The sequence below is a fragment of the Bos mutus genome, chromosome 2 (genome assembly GCF_027580195.1).
Source record: "Bos mutus isolate GX-2022 chromosome 2, NWIPB_WYAK_1.1, whole genome shotgun sequence".
Lineage (NCBI taxonomy): Eukaryota > Metazoa > Chordata > Mammalia > Artiodactyla > Bovidae > Bos > Bos mutus.
The window spans coordinates 92576813-92590571 of NC_091618.1; positions in this window are offsets into that span (position 1 = coordinate 92576813).

Here is a 13759-nt window from a genome sequence, read left to right on the forward strand (position 1 = left end):
ACGGTCAATGATTCTGTTGAGAGTAAAGTATAAAAATTATTAATTGGATTTAGCAATGAGAATATTCATGATAAACTTTGCATAGAGTGATGGGGACAGAAGAAAGATTTGAGTGGATTGAGAGCTGCTTAGGAAGTGAGAAAATAGAATCCTGGCAACCCTTTCAAGAAATTGGCTGTCGAAGGATGAGAGGGAACAGGGCCTGAAGAAGGAGATGAGGGTAGAGGATTTGTTTTGTTTTGAAAAGTAGAGTTTGTATTAGCATATTTGAGTGATAAGAAGTAGCTGGTAGAAAGAACTGGTAGTGTAGAGGGCCAGGACATTAGAAGCAGGTAAAGATAGAACAGAGCAGAGAAGCCCATGAAAACATCCTGGAGTTAAAAGATGGAAAATTAGGGATTCCAGCATGATGAGCCAAAATCAGTTCACTGTAGAATTTTGGCACACAACTTTCCAAAGATGAAAGAACTTTGGACTAAAGAAAAGCAGTTCCTGTGGCTGTGTCTTATAGTAGGGGCTTCTACAAAGTTCATGGGGTCAGACTAGCATTTATTAGAGAAGATGGAAAGAGTAAGCTTTTAGAGAGGTTGTGGTTGCACTTATAGAAGAAAAGAATTTGTCCAGAAATGGCAAGAGAGAATGAAGAGACATCAGACTTCTAAAGAACTGTCTTGTTTGATCATCTAGAAGAATGCTCTTAGGTACCATTTTATGGCAAAAATGCCTCTTTTGGAAGAATGTCTAGATGTAATCAATACTCAGACTTTGAGGAAGTAGGGTCATAAGAAAACTTCTCTTAAAGAATAATAATTGAAGCTGAACAGGACGATATACATATATTTTTATATGACATATGTGAGGGGAAAGCAAAGTAGTTTGTAAGAATTTTAGAGAAATGCAGTGTTGGTTTCCTCTTAATTAATGTGAGACAGCACAGACATATTTGTGCTAATTTCAAGGAATGTTTTTATGCCCTCTATCTCCCAACCATGTGCATTCTTTATTTTTGACAAATGGGCCTTTTGTGCACAAACTTCATGATCAAATTGGTTCAAAAATAAATTGCTGAAAAGAGCTTTCCTACATTAGTCCTTGTGACAGCTAATGAAGATGGATAGGATAAAGCAGGGCTTCACTTTACGAAGGAGGCGTTCTCATTCTCCACTGTGTTGGCTAAAGGCAAATTTGTTTGAAAATGAAAAAATAGAATCATTTAATTGATTAATTTTTGCAGAAAGCAGTTGTCAGCCAGCCTGCTCAGATACGCAGAATTTTGCTAAAGAAGCAAGTGTAAAACTCTTGCATACACACCAAACAGAAACCTCATTTTTTTCTCCATTGGACATTTGATGCCATCAGAAAATGTTTAGATTTGATCAGAAGAAAAAATTATTTGCATTTAAGTGTTCAGATTCATGAACAAACATTTCTGTTTGCTTTAATATGTGGAAATAAAGACTATAACTGGAATGACTAGAACTTTGAACATCATAGGAACACTTGAGAAAGTTTCTTATCCTCAGCTAATTTTGAAATCAATGTACCAGTCAAGTATATGAAGCAACTGGAACTTTCATACACTGCTGGTAGGCATCAAATTGATACAATTACTTTGGAAAATTGTTTGGCGATATATATTAAAGCAAATATATATCTACACTATGGTCCAGCAATTTCAATGCTGGGCATTACCCAACAGAAATTATTTGTATGAGAATGATCATATTGCCACTACTCAGCATAGTTCCAAACTAGAAACAATGTAAATATCCTTCTGCAGAATTGAGTAGAATACCTGCATAATAATAAAAAAGAATGAGCTATTGACCAAGGAATAACATAATTGAATCTTAAAAAAAGAAAAAACAATGTTGAGTAAAAGAGCTCAGATGCAAAAAAATGCTTTCTGCATCTGTATGTTTCCATATTTTTATTTTTAAATATTGATTTGGCTGCATCGAGTCTTAGTTGTAGAACATGGGCTCTTCAGTCTTCGTTGCAGCATGTGGGATCTTTAGTTGTGGCATGTGGCAGCATGTGGGTTCTAGATCCCTGACAAGGGATTGAACCCAGGCACCCAGCATTGGGAATGCAGAGTCTTTGTCACTGGCCATGAGGCAAGTTCTTCATGGTTCCATATTTTTAAAAGTTCAAAGACAAACATGATGGATGCATGGGGATAAAGATTAGAATAGTGATTATCCTTGAAGGGGAATATTGACCTGGAGGGGCCAAAGAGAACCTTCTGTTGTGCTGGAGATAGCCTAGTCTCCAGTGTGATTATAAGAGTAGTGATTAAAAGAGGGCTTTACATATGTAAAGATCCAATGAACTGTGTATTTCAAATTTGTACACATTACAATATGTTGCACTTCAATTTGAAAATGGACCATTTTTCCACATCAGTGATTTTTTTTTTTTTTTTTGGTCTTTTTATCTATGAGGGGGCAAAAGAAGGCAATTATAAAGGCTTGTCTCCTTGACCATGACTTTGCTGGTCTTGCATGTTTTAGGTAAATCAGACCAAGTGACAAAACCTCACTAATCTGAGTAATTGATTTTCATTTAGAAGGTAACAACTGTAACAATTGAATATTTATTGGATTTAAAGTAGTTATTAGTAGAGCCTGAAGTCAGGTAGGTTGATTCCTCCAGTTCCATTCTTCTTTCTCAAGATAGCTTTGGCTATTCGAGGTTTTTTGTATTTCCATACAAATTGTGAAATTATTTGTTCTAGCTCTGTGAAGAATACTGTTGGTAGCTTGATAGGGATTGCATTGAATCTATACATTGCTTTGGGTAGTATACTCATTTTCACTATATTGATTCTTCCCATCCATGAACATGGTATATTTCTCCATCTATTAGTGTCCTCTTTGATTTCTTTCACCAGTGTTTTATAGTTTTCTATATATAGGTCTTTAGTTTCTTTAGGTAGATATATTCCTAAGTATTTTATTCTTTCCGTTGCAATGGTGAATGGAATTGTTTCCTTAATTTCTCTTTCAGTTTTCTCATTATTAGTGTATAGGAATGCAAGGGATTTCTGTGTGTTGATTTTATATCCTGCAACTTTACTATAGTCATTGATTAGTTCTAGTAATTTTCTGGTGGAGACTTCAGGGTTTTCTATGTAGAGGATCATGTCATCTGCAAATAGTGAGAGTTTTACTTCTTTTCCAATTTGGATTCCTTTTGTTTCTTTTTCTGCTCTGATTGCTGTGGCCAAAACTTCCAAAACTATGTTGAATAGTAATGGTGAAAGTGGGCACCCTTGTCTTGTTCCTGACTTTAGAGGAAATGCTCACTTCAGGCTCTACTACAAAGCCACAGTTATCAAGACAGTATGGTACTGGCACAAAGACAGAAATATAGATCAATGGAACAAAATAGAAAGCCCAGAGATAAATCCATGCACATATGGACACCTTATCTTTGACAAAGGAGGCAAGAATATACAATGGATTAAAGACAACCTCTTTAACAAGTGGTGCTGGGAAAACTGGTCAACCGCTTGTAAAAGAATGAAACTAGAACACTTTCTAACACCATACACAAAAATAAACTCAAAATGGATTAAAGATATCAATGTAAGACCAGAAACTATAAAACTCCTAGAGGAGAACATAGGCAAAACACTCTCTGACATACATCACAGCAGGATCCTCTATGACCCACCTCCCAGAATATTGGAAATAAAAGCAACAATAAACAAATGGGACCTAATTAAACTTAAAAGCTTCTGCACAACAAAGGAAACTCTAAGCAAGGTGAAAAGGCAGCCTTCAGAATGGGAGAAAATAATAGCAAATGAAGCAACTGACAAACAACTAATCTCAAAAATATACAAAAAATATACACCTCAATTCCAGAAAAATAAATGACCCAATCAAAAATGGGCCAAAGAACTAAATAGACATTTCTCCAAAGAAGACATACAGATGGCTAACAAACACATGAAAAGATGCTCAACATCACTCATTATCAGAGAAATGCAAATCAAGACCACTATGAGGTACCATTTCACACCAGTCAGAATGGCTGTGATCCAAAAGTCTACAAATAATAAATGCTGGAGAGGGTGTGGAGAAAAGGGAACCCTCTTACATTGTTGGTGGGAATGCAAACTAGTACAGCCACTATGGAGAACAGTGTGGAGATTCCTTCAAAAACTGGAAATAGAACTGCCTTATGACCCAGCAATCCCACTGCTGGGCATACACACTGAAGAAACCAGAAGGGAAAGAGACACGTGTACCCCGATGTTCATCACAGCACTGTTTATAATAGCCAGGACATGGAAGCAACCTAGATGCCCATCAGCAGATGAATGGATAAGAAAGCTGTGGTACATATACACAATGAAGTATTACTCAGCCATTAAAAAGAAAACATTTGAATCAGTTCTAATGAGATGGATGAAACTGGAGCCTATTATACAGAGTGAAGTAAGCCAGAAGGAAAAACACCAATACAGTATACTAACACATATATATGGAGTTTAGAAAGATGGTAACAATAACCCTGTATACAAGACAGCAAAAGAGACACTGATGTATAGAACAGTCTTATGGACTTGTGGGAGAGGGAGAGGGTGGGAAGATTTGGGAGAACAGCATTGAAACATGTATACTATCATGTATGAAACGAGTCGCCAGTCCAGGTTCGATGCACGATACTGGATGCTTGGGGCTGGTGTACTGGGACGACCCAGAGGGATGGTATGGGGAGGGAGGAGGGAGGAGGGTTCAGGATGGGGAACACATGTATACCTGTGGCGGATTCATTTCGATATTTGGCAAAACCAATATAATATTGTAAAGTTTAAAAATAAAATAAAATTTAAAAAAACAACAAAAAAAGTAGTTATTAAAGATAAATTTTATTTACAGAGGTGTTGAGAGCATTCTGTAAGCAACACTTTTTGTATTTGTCCTACCCATGAATTAGTAGTCACAAGCCCATGACCTTGACCACCTCTTTTGTCCCTTTGTTTGTGGCCTCATGTACCCTATCGAGGTCATCTAGAGGTCCTTCATAGGCTCTGTCAATGGCCTGATTTCACCTGCCTTACAGTTTGACCGATGAACTTTGGAAATACACAAGGAGATAGTGCTTCACTTCAGAAACCACAAGAAAATTAAAATGTCTGGAATTTTAGAAAATATTGTAGGGTTGGAGGGGGCAGCAAATTTTCACAATATTAACCTATTCTGTCAATAGATGTTAAAGCCTTCGTGGAAGAGGATGGTGGCTCTCTGTTTCTGGTGTGATTGAAAAAAATCAACTTAGATATAGCAAAACACAGCTAGGATGAAAGTCAGGAAGAACTGGAGAATTGGAAAGGACTTTAGAGATTACCTTTATCTTGTGTTTCTAAGAGCACGAATACCATGCATTTGAATAAGGATTTTTATTATACCTATTTCTATTTAACCCATGGAGAAGTGGGAAATACATGCCCTGACATCATTAGAAGGAAAATAATTTTTTTACCCCCTATTAGACTTTAATGATTATCTGTGCAAAGAAGTTACATATTATGATAGCAGAGAAGACAAACTTTGGAGTTGGAATGGTGATGCCAAATCCAGCCTCTGTACCCAGACACTAAATTAAATCTTGGAGACAGAGTTTTGAGTGAAGTAGAAAAGAATTATTTTATTGCTTTACTTGGCAAAGAGGGCCACAGCAGTCTAGTGCCCTCAGTACAATGTGCTCTGACCTGGAGGGGTTAGCAGGTAATGATTTACAGAAAGCATTCTTCTGATTGGTTGAGGAGTTGAGGAGTGGAGTAACCGGGAGTCAGCAGCATCAAACTTCTGCTTCCAACCAGTCTGGGGTCTAAATGCTTGTGGGTAGAATGCAGTTAAATTTTCCCATCTGGTGAGGGTATCAGTATCTACAAAATAGCTCAAAGACATTCTTGTGTATATCCCTTGAGGGGGAACCAAGACCTTGCCCCAGTTCAGTTCAGTCCCTCAGTCATGTCCCACTCTTTGTGACCGCATGGACTGCAGCATGCCAGACTTCCCTGTCCTTCACCAACTCCTGGAGTGTGCTCAAACTCATGTCCATCTAGCTGGTGATACCATCCAACCATCTCATCCTCTGTCGTCCCCTTCTCCTCCTGTCTTCAATCTTTCCCAGGATCAGGGTCTTTTCAAATGAATCAGTTCTTCGCATCAGGTAGCCAAAGTATTGGAGTTTCAGCTTCAGCATCAGTCCTTCCAATGAATATTCAGGACTGATTTCCTTTAGAATGGACTGGTTGGAGCTCTTTGCAGTCTAAGGGACTCTCAAGAGTCTTCTCCAACTCCACAGTTCAAAAGCATCAATTCCTCGGCACTCAGCTTTCTTTATGGTTCAACTCTCACATCCATACAAGACCACTGGAAAAACCATAGCTTTGACTAGACAGACTTTTGTTTGTCGACAAGGTAATGTCTCTGGTTTTTAATATGCTGTCTAGGTTGGTCATAACTTTCCTTCCAAGGAGCAAGCATCTTTTAATTTCATGGCTGTAGTCACCATCTGCAGTGACTTTGGAGCCCCTCAAAATAAAGTCTGTCACTGTTTCCATTGTTTCCCCTTCCATTTGCCATGAAATGATGGGATGAAGATGCCATGATCTTAGTTTTTTGAATGTTGAGTTTTTTTTTAAATTTTTTAAAAATTTTATTTTATTTTTAAAATTTACAATATTGTATTAGTTTTGCCAAATATCGAAATGAATCTGCCACAGGTATACCCGTGTTCCCCATCCTGAACCCTTCTCCCTCCTCCCCCCCCCCCCCTCTGGTCGTCCCAGTGCACCAGCCTCAAGCATCCAGTATCATGCATCGAACCTGGACTGGCGACTAGTTTCATACATGATATTATACACGTTTCAATGCTATTCTCCCAAATCTCCCCACCCTCTCCCTCTCCCACAGAGTCCATAAGACTGATCTATACATCGGTGTCTCCTTTGCTGTCTCGTACACAGGGTTATTGTTACCATCTTTCTATATTCCATATATATGTGTTAGTATACTGTATTGGTGTTTTTCTTTCTGGCTTACTTCTCTCTGTATAATAGGTTCCAGTTTCATCCATCTCATTAGAACTGATTCAAATGTTTTCTTTTTAATGGCTGAGTAATACTCCATTGTGTATATGTACCACAGCTTTCTTATCCATTCATCTGCTGATGGGCATCTAGGTTGCTTCCATGTCCTGGCTATTATAAACAGTGCTGTGATGAACATCGGGGTACACGTGTCTCTTTCCCTTCTGGTTTCTTCAGTGTGTATGCCCAGCAGTGGGATTGCTGGATCATAAGGCAGTTCTATTTCCAGTTTTTGAAGGAATCTCCACACTGTTCTCCATAGTGGCTGTACTAGTTTGCATTCCCACCAACAGTGTAAGAGAGTTTCCTTTTCTCCGCACCCTCTCCAGCATTTATTGCTTGAAGACTTTTGGATCGCAGCCATTCTGACTGGCGTGAAATGGTACCTCATAGTGGTTTTGATTTGCATTTCTCTGATAACGAGTGATGTTGAACATCTTTTCATGTGTTTGTTAGCCATCTGTATGTCTTCTTTGGAGAAATGTCTATTTAGTTCTTTGGCCCATTTTTTGATTGGGTCATTTATTTTTCTGGAGTTGAGCTGTAGGAGTTGCTTGTATATTTTTGAGATTAGTTGTTTGTCCGTTGCTTCATTTACTATTATTTTCTCCCATTCTGAAGGCTGCCTTTTCACCTTGCTTAGAGTTTCCTTTGTTGTGCAGAAGCTTTTAAGTTTAATTAGGTCCCATTTGTTTATTGTTGCTTTTATTTCCAATATTCTGGGAGGTGGGTCATAGAGGATCCTGCTGTGATGTATGTCAGAGAGTGTTTTGCCTATGTTCTCCTCTAGGAGTTGTATAGTTTCTGGTCTTACATTTAGATCTTTAATCCATTTTGAGTTTATTTTTGTGTATGGTGTTAAAAAGTGTTCTAGTTTCATTCTTTTACAAGTGGTTGACCAGTTTTCCCAGCACCACTTGTTAAAGAGATTGTCTTTAATCCATTGTATATTTTTGCCTCCTTTGTCAAAGATAAGGTGTCCATATGTATGTGGATTTATCTCTGGGCTTTCTATTTTGTTCCATTGATCTATATTTCTGTCTTTGTGCCAGTACCATACTGTCTTGATAACTGTGGCTTTGTAATAGAGTCTGAAGTCAGGTAGGTTGATTCCTCCAGTTCCATTCTTCTTTCTCAAGATAGCTTTGGCTATTCGAGGTTTTTTTGTATTTCCATACAAATTGTGACATTATTTGTTCTAGCTCTGTGAAGAATACCGTTGGTAGCTTGATAGGGATTGCATTGAATCTATAAATTGCTTTGGGTAGTATACTCATTTTCACTATATTGATTCTTCCAATCCATGAACATGGTATATTTCTCCATCTATTAGTGTCCTCTTTGAGTTCTTTCACCAGTGTTTTATAGTTTTCTATATATAGGTCTTTAGTTTCTTTAGGTAGATATATTCCTAAGTATTTTATTCTTTCCGTTGCAATGGTGAATGGAATTGTTTCCTTAATTTCTCTTTCAGTTTTCTCATTATTAGTGTATAGGAATGCAAGGGATTTCTGTGTGTTGATTTTATATCCTGCAACTTTACCATAATCATTGATTAGTTCTAGTAATGTTCTGGTGGAGTCTTTAGGGTTTTCTATGTAAAGGATCATGTCATCTGCAAACAGTGAGAGTTTTACTTCTTCTTTTCCAATTTGGATTCCTTTTATTTCTTTTTCTGCTCTGATTGCTGTGGCCAAAACTTCCAAAACTATGTTGAATAGTAATGGTGAAAGTGGGCACCCTTGTTTTGTTCCTGACTTTAGAGGAAATGCTTTCAATTTTTCACCATTGAGGATAATGTTTGCTGTGGGTTTGTCATATATAGCTTTTATTATGTTGAGGTATGTTCCTTCTATTCCTGCTTTCTGGAGAGTTTTTATCATAAATGGGTGTTGAATTTTGTCAAAGGCTTTCTCTGCATCTATTGAGATAATCATATGGTTTTTGTTTTTCAATTTGTTAATGTGGTGTATTACATTGATTTGATTTGGATATTGAAGAATCCTTGCATCCCTGGGATAAAGCCCACTTGATCATGGTGTATGATCTTTTAATGTATTGTTGGATTCTGATTGCTAGAATTTTGTTGAGGATTTTTGCATCTATGTTCATCAGTGATATTAGCCTGTAGTTTTCTTTTTTTTTGTGGGATCTTTGTCAGGTTTTGGTATTAGGGTGATGGTGGCCTCATAGAATGAGTTTGGAAGTTTACCTTCCTCTGCAATTTTCTGGAAGAGTTTGAGCAGGATAGGTGTTAGCTCTTCTCTAAATTTTTGGTAGAATTCAGCTGTGAAGCCGTCTGGACCTGGGCTTTTGTTTGCTGGAAGATTTTTGATTACAGTTTCAATTTCCGTGCTTGTGATGGGTCTGTTAAGATTTTCTATTTCTTCCTGGTCCAGTTTTGGAAAGTTGTACTTTTCTAAGAATTTGTCCATTTCTTCCTCGTTGTCCATTTTATTGGCATATAATTGTTGATAGTAGTCTCTTATGATCCTTTGTATTTCTGTGTTGTCTGTTGTGATCTCTCCATTTTCATTTCTTATTTTATTGATTTGATTTTTCTCTCTTTGTTTCTTGATGAGTCTGGCTAATGGTTTGTCAATTTTATTTATCCTTTCAAAGAACCAGGTTTTGGCTTTGTTGATTTTTGCTATGGTCTCTTTTGTTTCTTTTGCATTTATTTCTGCCCTAATTTTTAAGATTTCTTTCCTTCTACTAACCCTGGGGTTCTTCATTTCTTCCTTTTCTAGTTGCTTTAGGTGTAGGGTTAGGTTATTTATTTGACTTTTTTCTTGTTTCTTGAGGTATGCCTGTATTGCTATGAACTTTCCCCTTAGGACTGCTTTTAAAGTGTCCCACCGGTTTTGAGTTGTTGTGTTTTCATTTTCATTAGTTTCTATGCAAATTTTGATTTCTTTTTTGATTTCTTCTGTGATTTGTTGGTTATTCAGCAGCGTGTTGTTCAGCCTCCATATGTTGGAATTTTTAATAGTTTTTCTCCTGTAATTGAGATCTAATCTTACTGCATTGTGGTCAGAAAAGATGCTTGGAATGATTTCTATTTTTTTGAATTTACCAAGGCTAGCTTTATGGCCCAGGATGTGATCTATCCTGGAGAAGGTTCCATGTGCGCTTGAGAAAAAGGTGAAATTCATTGTTTTGGGATGAAATGTCCTATAGATATCAATTAGGTCTAACTGGTCTATTGTATCATTTAACGTTTGTGTTTCCTTGTTAATTTTCTGTTTAGTTGATCTATCCATAGGTGTGAGTGGGGTATTAAAGTCTCCCACTATTATTGTGTTATTGTTAATTTCTCCTTTCATACTTGTTAGCATTTGTCTTACATATTGCAGCGCCCCATGTTGGGTGCATATATATTTATAATTGTTATATCTTCTTCTTGGATTGATCCTTTGATCATTATGTAGTGACCATCTTTGTCTCTTTTCACAGCCTTTGTTTTAAAGTCTATTTTATCTGATATAAGTATTGCTACTCCTGCTTTCTTTTGGTCCCTATTTGCATGGAAAATCTTTTTCCAGCCCTTCACTTTCAGTCTGTATGTGTCCCCTGTTTTGAGGTGGGTCTCTTGTAGACAACATATGTAGGGGTCTTGTTTTTGTATCCATTCAGCCAGTCTTTGTCTTTTGGTCGGGGCATTCAACCCATTTACATTTAAGGTAATTACTGATAAGTATGATCCTGTTGCCACTTACTTTATTGTTTTGGGTTTGAGTTTATACACTGTTTTTGTGTTTCCTGTCTAGAGAACATCCTTTAGTATTTGTTGGAGAGCTGGTTTGGTGGTGCTGAATTCTCTCAGCTTTTGCTTGTCTGAGAAGCTTTTGATTTCTCCTTCGTATTTGAATGAGATCCTTGCTGGGTACAATAATCTGGGCTGTAGGTTATTTTCTTTCATCACTTTAAGTATGTCTTGCCATTCCCTCCTGGCTTGAAGAGTTTCTATTGAAAGATCAGCTGTTATCCTAATGGGAATTCCCTTGTGTGTTATTTGTTGTTTTTCCCTTGCTGCTTTTAATATTTGTTCTTTGTGTTTGATCTTTGTTAATTTGATTATTATGTGTCTTGGGGTGTTTCGCCTTGGGTTTATCCTGTTTGGGACTCTCTGGGTTTCTTGGACTTGGGTGATTATTTCCTTCCCCATTTTAGGGAAGTTTTCAACTATTATCTCCTCAAGTATTTTCTCATGGTCTTTCTTTTTGTCTTCTTCTTCTGGGACCCCTATGATTCAAATGTTGTAGCGTTTAATATTGTCCTGGAGGTCTCTGAGATTGTCCTCATTTCTTTTCATTCGTTTTTCTTTTATCCTCTCTGATTCATTTATTTCTACCATTCTATCTTCTAATTCACTAATCCTATCTTCTGCCTCTGTTATTCTACTATTTGTTGCCTCCAGAGTGTTTTTAATTCCATTTATTGCATTATTCATTTTATATTGACTCTCTTTTATTTCTTCTAGGTCCTTGTTAAACCTTTCTTGCATCTTCTCAATCTTTGTCTCCAAGCTATTTATCTGTGATTCCATTTTGATTTCAAGATTTTGGATCAATTTCACTATCATTATTCGGAATTCTTTATCAGGTAGATTCCCTATCTCTTCCTCTTTTGTTTGGTTTGGTGGGCTTTTATCCTGTTCCTTTATCTGCTGGGTATTCCTCTGTCTCTTCATCTTGTTTAAATTGCTGAGCTTGGGGTGTCCTTTCTGTATTCTGGCAGTTTGTGGAGTTCTCTTTATTGTGGCTTTTCCTCGCTGTGTGTGGGTTTGTACAGGTGGCTTGTCAAGGTTTCCTGGTTAGGGAAGCTTGTGTCGGTGTTCTGGTGGGTGGAGCTGTATTTCTTCTCTCTGGAGTGCAATGAAATGTCCAGTAATGAGTTATGGGATGTCTGTGGTTTTGGGGTGACTTTGGGCTGCCTGTATCTTGGAGCTCAGGGCTGTGTTCCTTGCTGCTGGAGAATTTGCTTGGTATGTCTTGCCCTGAAACTTGTTTCACCCAGAGAGGTTTACAGCGTTATATGGAGAAGAGAAGAGTGAGGAGGGAGTTAGAGGTGACCCGAATGAGATGAGGTGGAGTCAATAGAGGAGAGAGTGGGCTATTCAGTAATCTCTTCCTTATGTGCACTCCACAACTGGACCGCTCAGAGTTGTTCACAGAGTTATACAGAGAAGAGAAGAAGGAAGAAGGTGGCAGAGGTGGCCAGGAGGATAAATGGGGGGAATGAAAAGGAGGGAGATAGATCCAGCCAGTAATCAGTTCCCTAAGTGTTCTCCACCGTCTGGAACACACAGAAATTCACAGAGTTGGGTAGAGTAGAGAGGGGTTAGGGAGGAGACACAGGCGACCTAGTGGAGAAAAAGGAGAGTCCAAAGGGAGAGACAGCAGTTAAGCCAGTAATCTCGCTCCCTAGTGAAAAATGGGTACTGAAGATTGGGTTCTTAAAGGTACAAAATTGGTAACAAATACATAAAAGCAAAAATTTAAAATCTAGAGTAGAGTTTGGAATTTCAAAAATACGATGTTAAAGAAAAGAAGAAGGAAAAGAAAGAGAGAAAAAATGAAGAAACAAAAACAAACAAGGTCGCAAAAATTATACAGAAAGTATAGGTACAAAATTGATAACTAATACCAAAAAGCAAAAGTTAAAAATCTAGAGTAGAGTTTGGAATCTCAAAAATACAATGTTAAAAAAAGAAGAAAAAGAAAGAGAGAGAAAAAAAAAACAAACAAGGTCGCATAAATTATAATAAAAAAAAATATAGGTACAAAATTTATAACAAATACCAAAAAGCATAAATTAAAAATCTAGAATAGAGTTTGGAATTTCAGATATACAATGTTATTTAAAAGAAGAAGAGAAAGAAACAGAGAAAAAGAAAAAGAAAAAAGAAAAAAGGGTCACAGAAATTATATAAAAACAAAAACAAAAACAAAACTATAGGTACAAAATTGATAACAAATACTAAAAAGCTAAAATTAAAAATCTAGAGTAGAGTTTGGAATTTCAAAAATACAATGTTAAAGAAAAGAAGGGAAAAGAAAAAAAAGTCAAAAAAATTATTAAAAAAATATATGAAGTTTGCTTTAAAAAAAAGGGTAGGGTTTTTTTTTTTTGCAAAGTAATCGGTTATAAAAGTGGAAATTAAAGGAATAATAGAGGACTTAAATTTTTTTTTTTTTTTTTTTTTATAGGCTCACTTGTTCAGTCGCACTGAGGGGAGGTAGGGAGGGATGCTGCAAACAAATAACACTGGCATGTGCTAGCAGTGCCTCAGCCACACTGGGTCTGCCCCCAGTTCACGGCGCGCGTAGCCTCCCTGCCTGCACTGCTCAGGCTCTAGGTTGCTCCGCCGCGAACCATCCGCGGCCCGCCTTGGGCTGCCTGTACTTCCCAGGTCCAAGCCGCTCAGGTTCAGGCACTCGGGTAGTCCTCAGAGGCGCAGACTCTCAGCTGGGCCTGCGTTTTGTGCCCTTCCCAGATCCGAGCAGCTCAGGTGATGAGGTGTTTTGCGCGCACAATTGCTGTGACTTATCGCCTCCCCGGCGCTCAGTTATCTAGTTGTGCACCGGCACACCTTCTCAGGCAGATGTTGACCGTCCAGACCCCCAAGAAGTTTTAGTTAGCAAA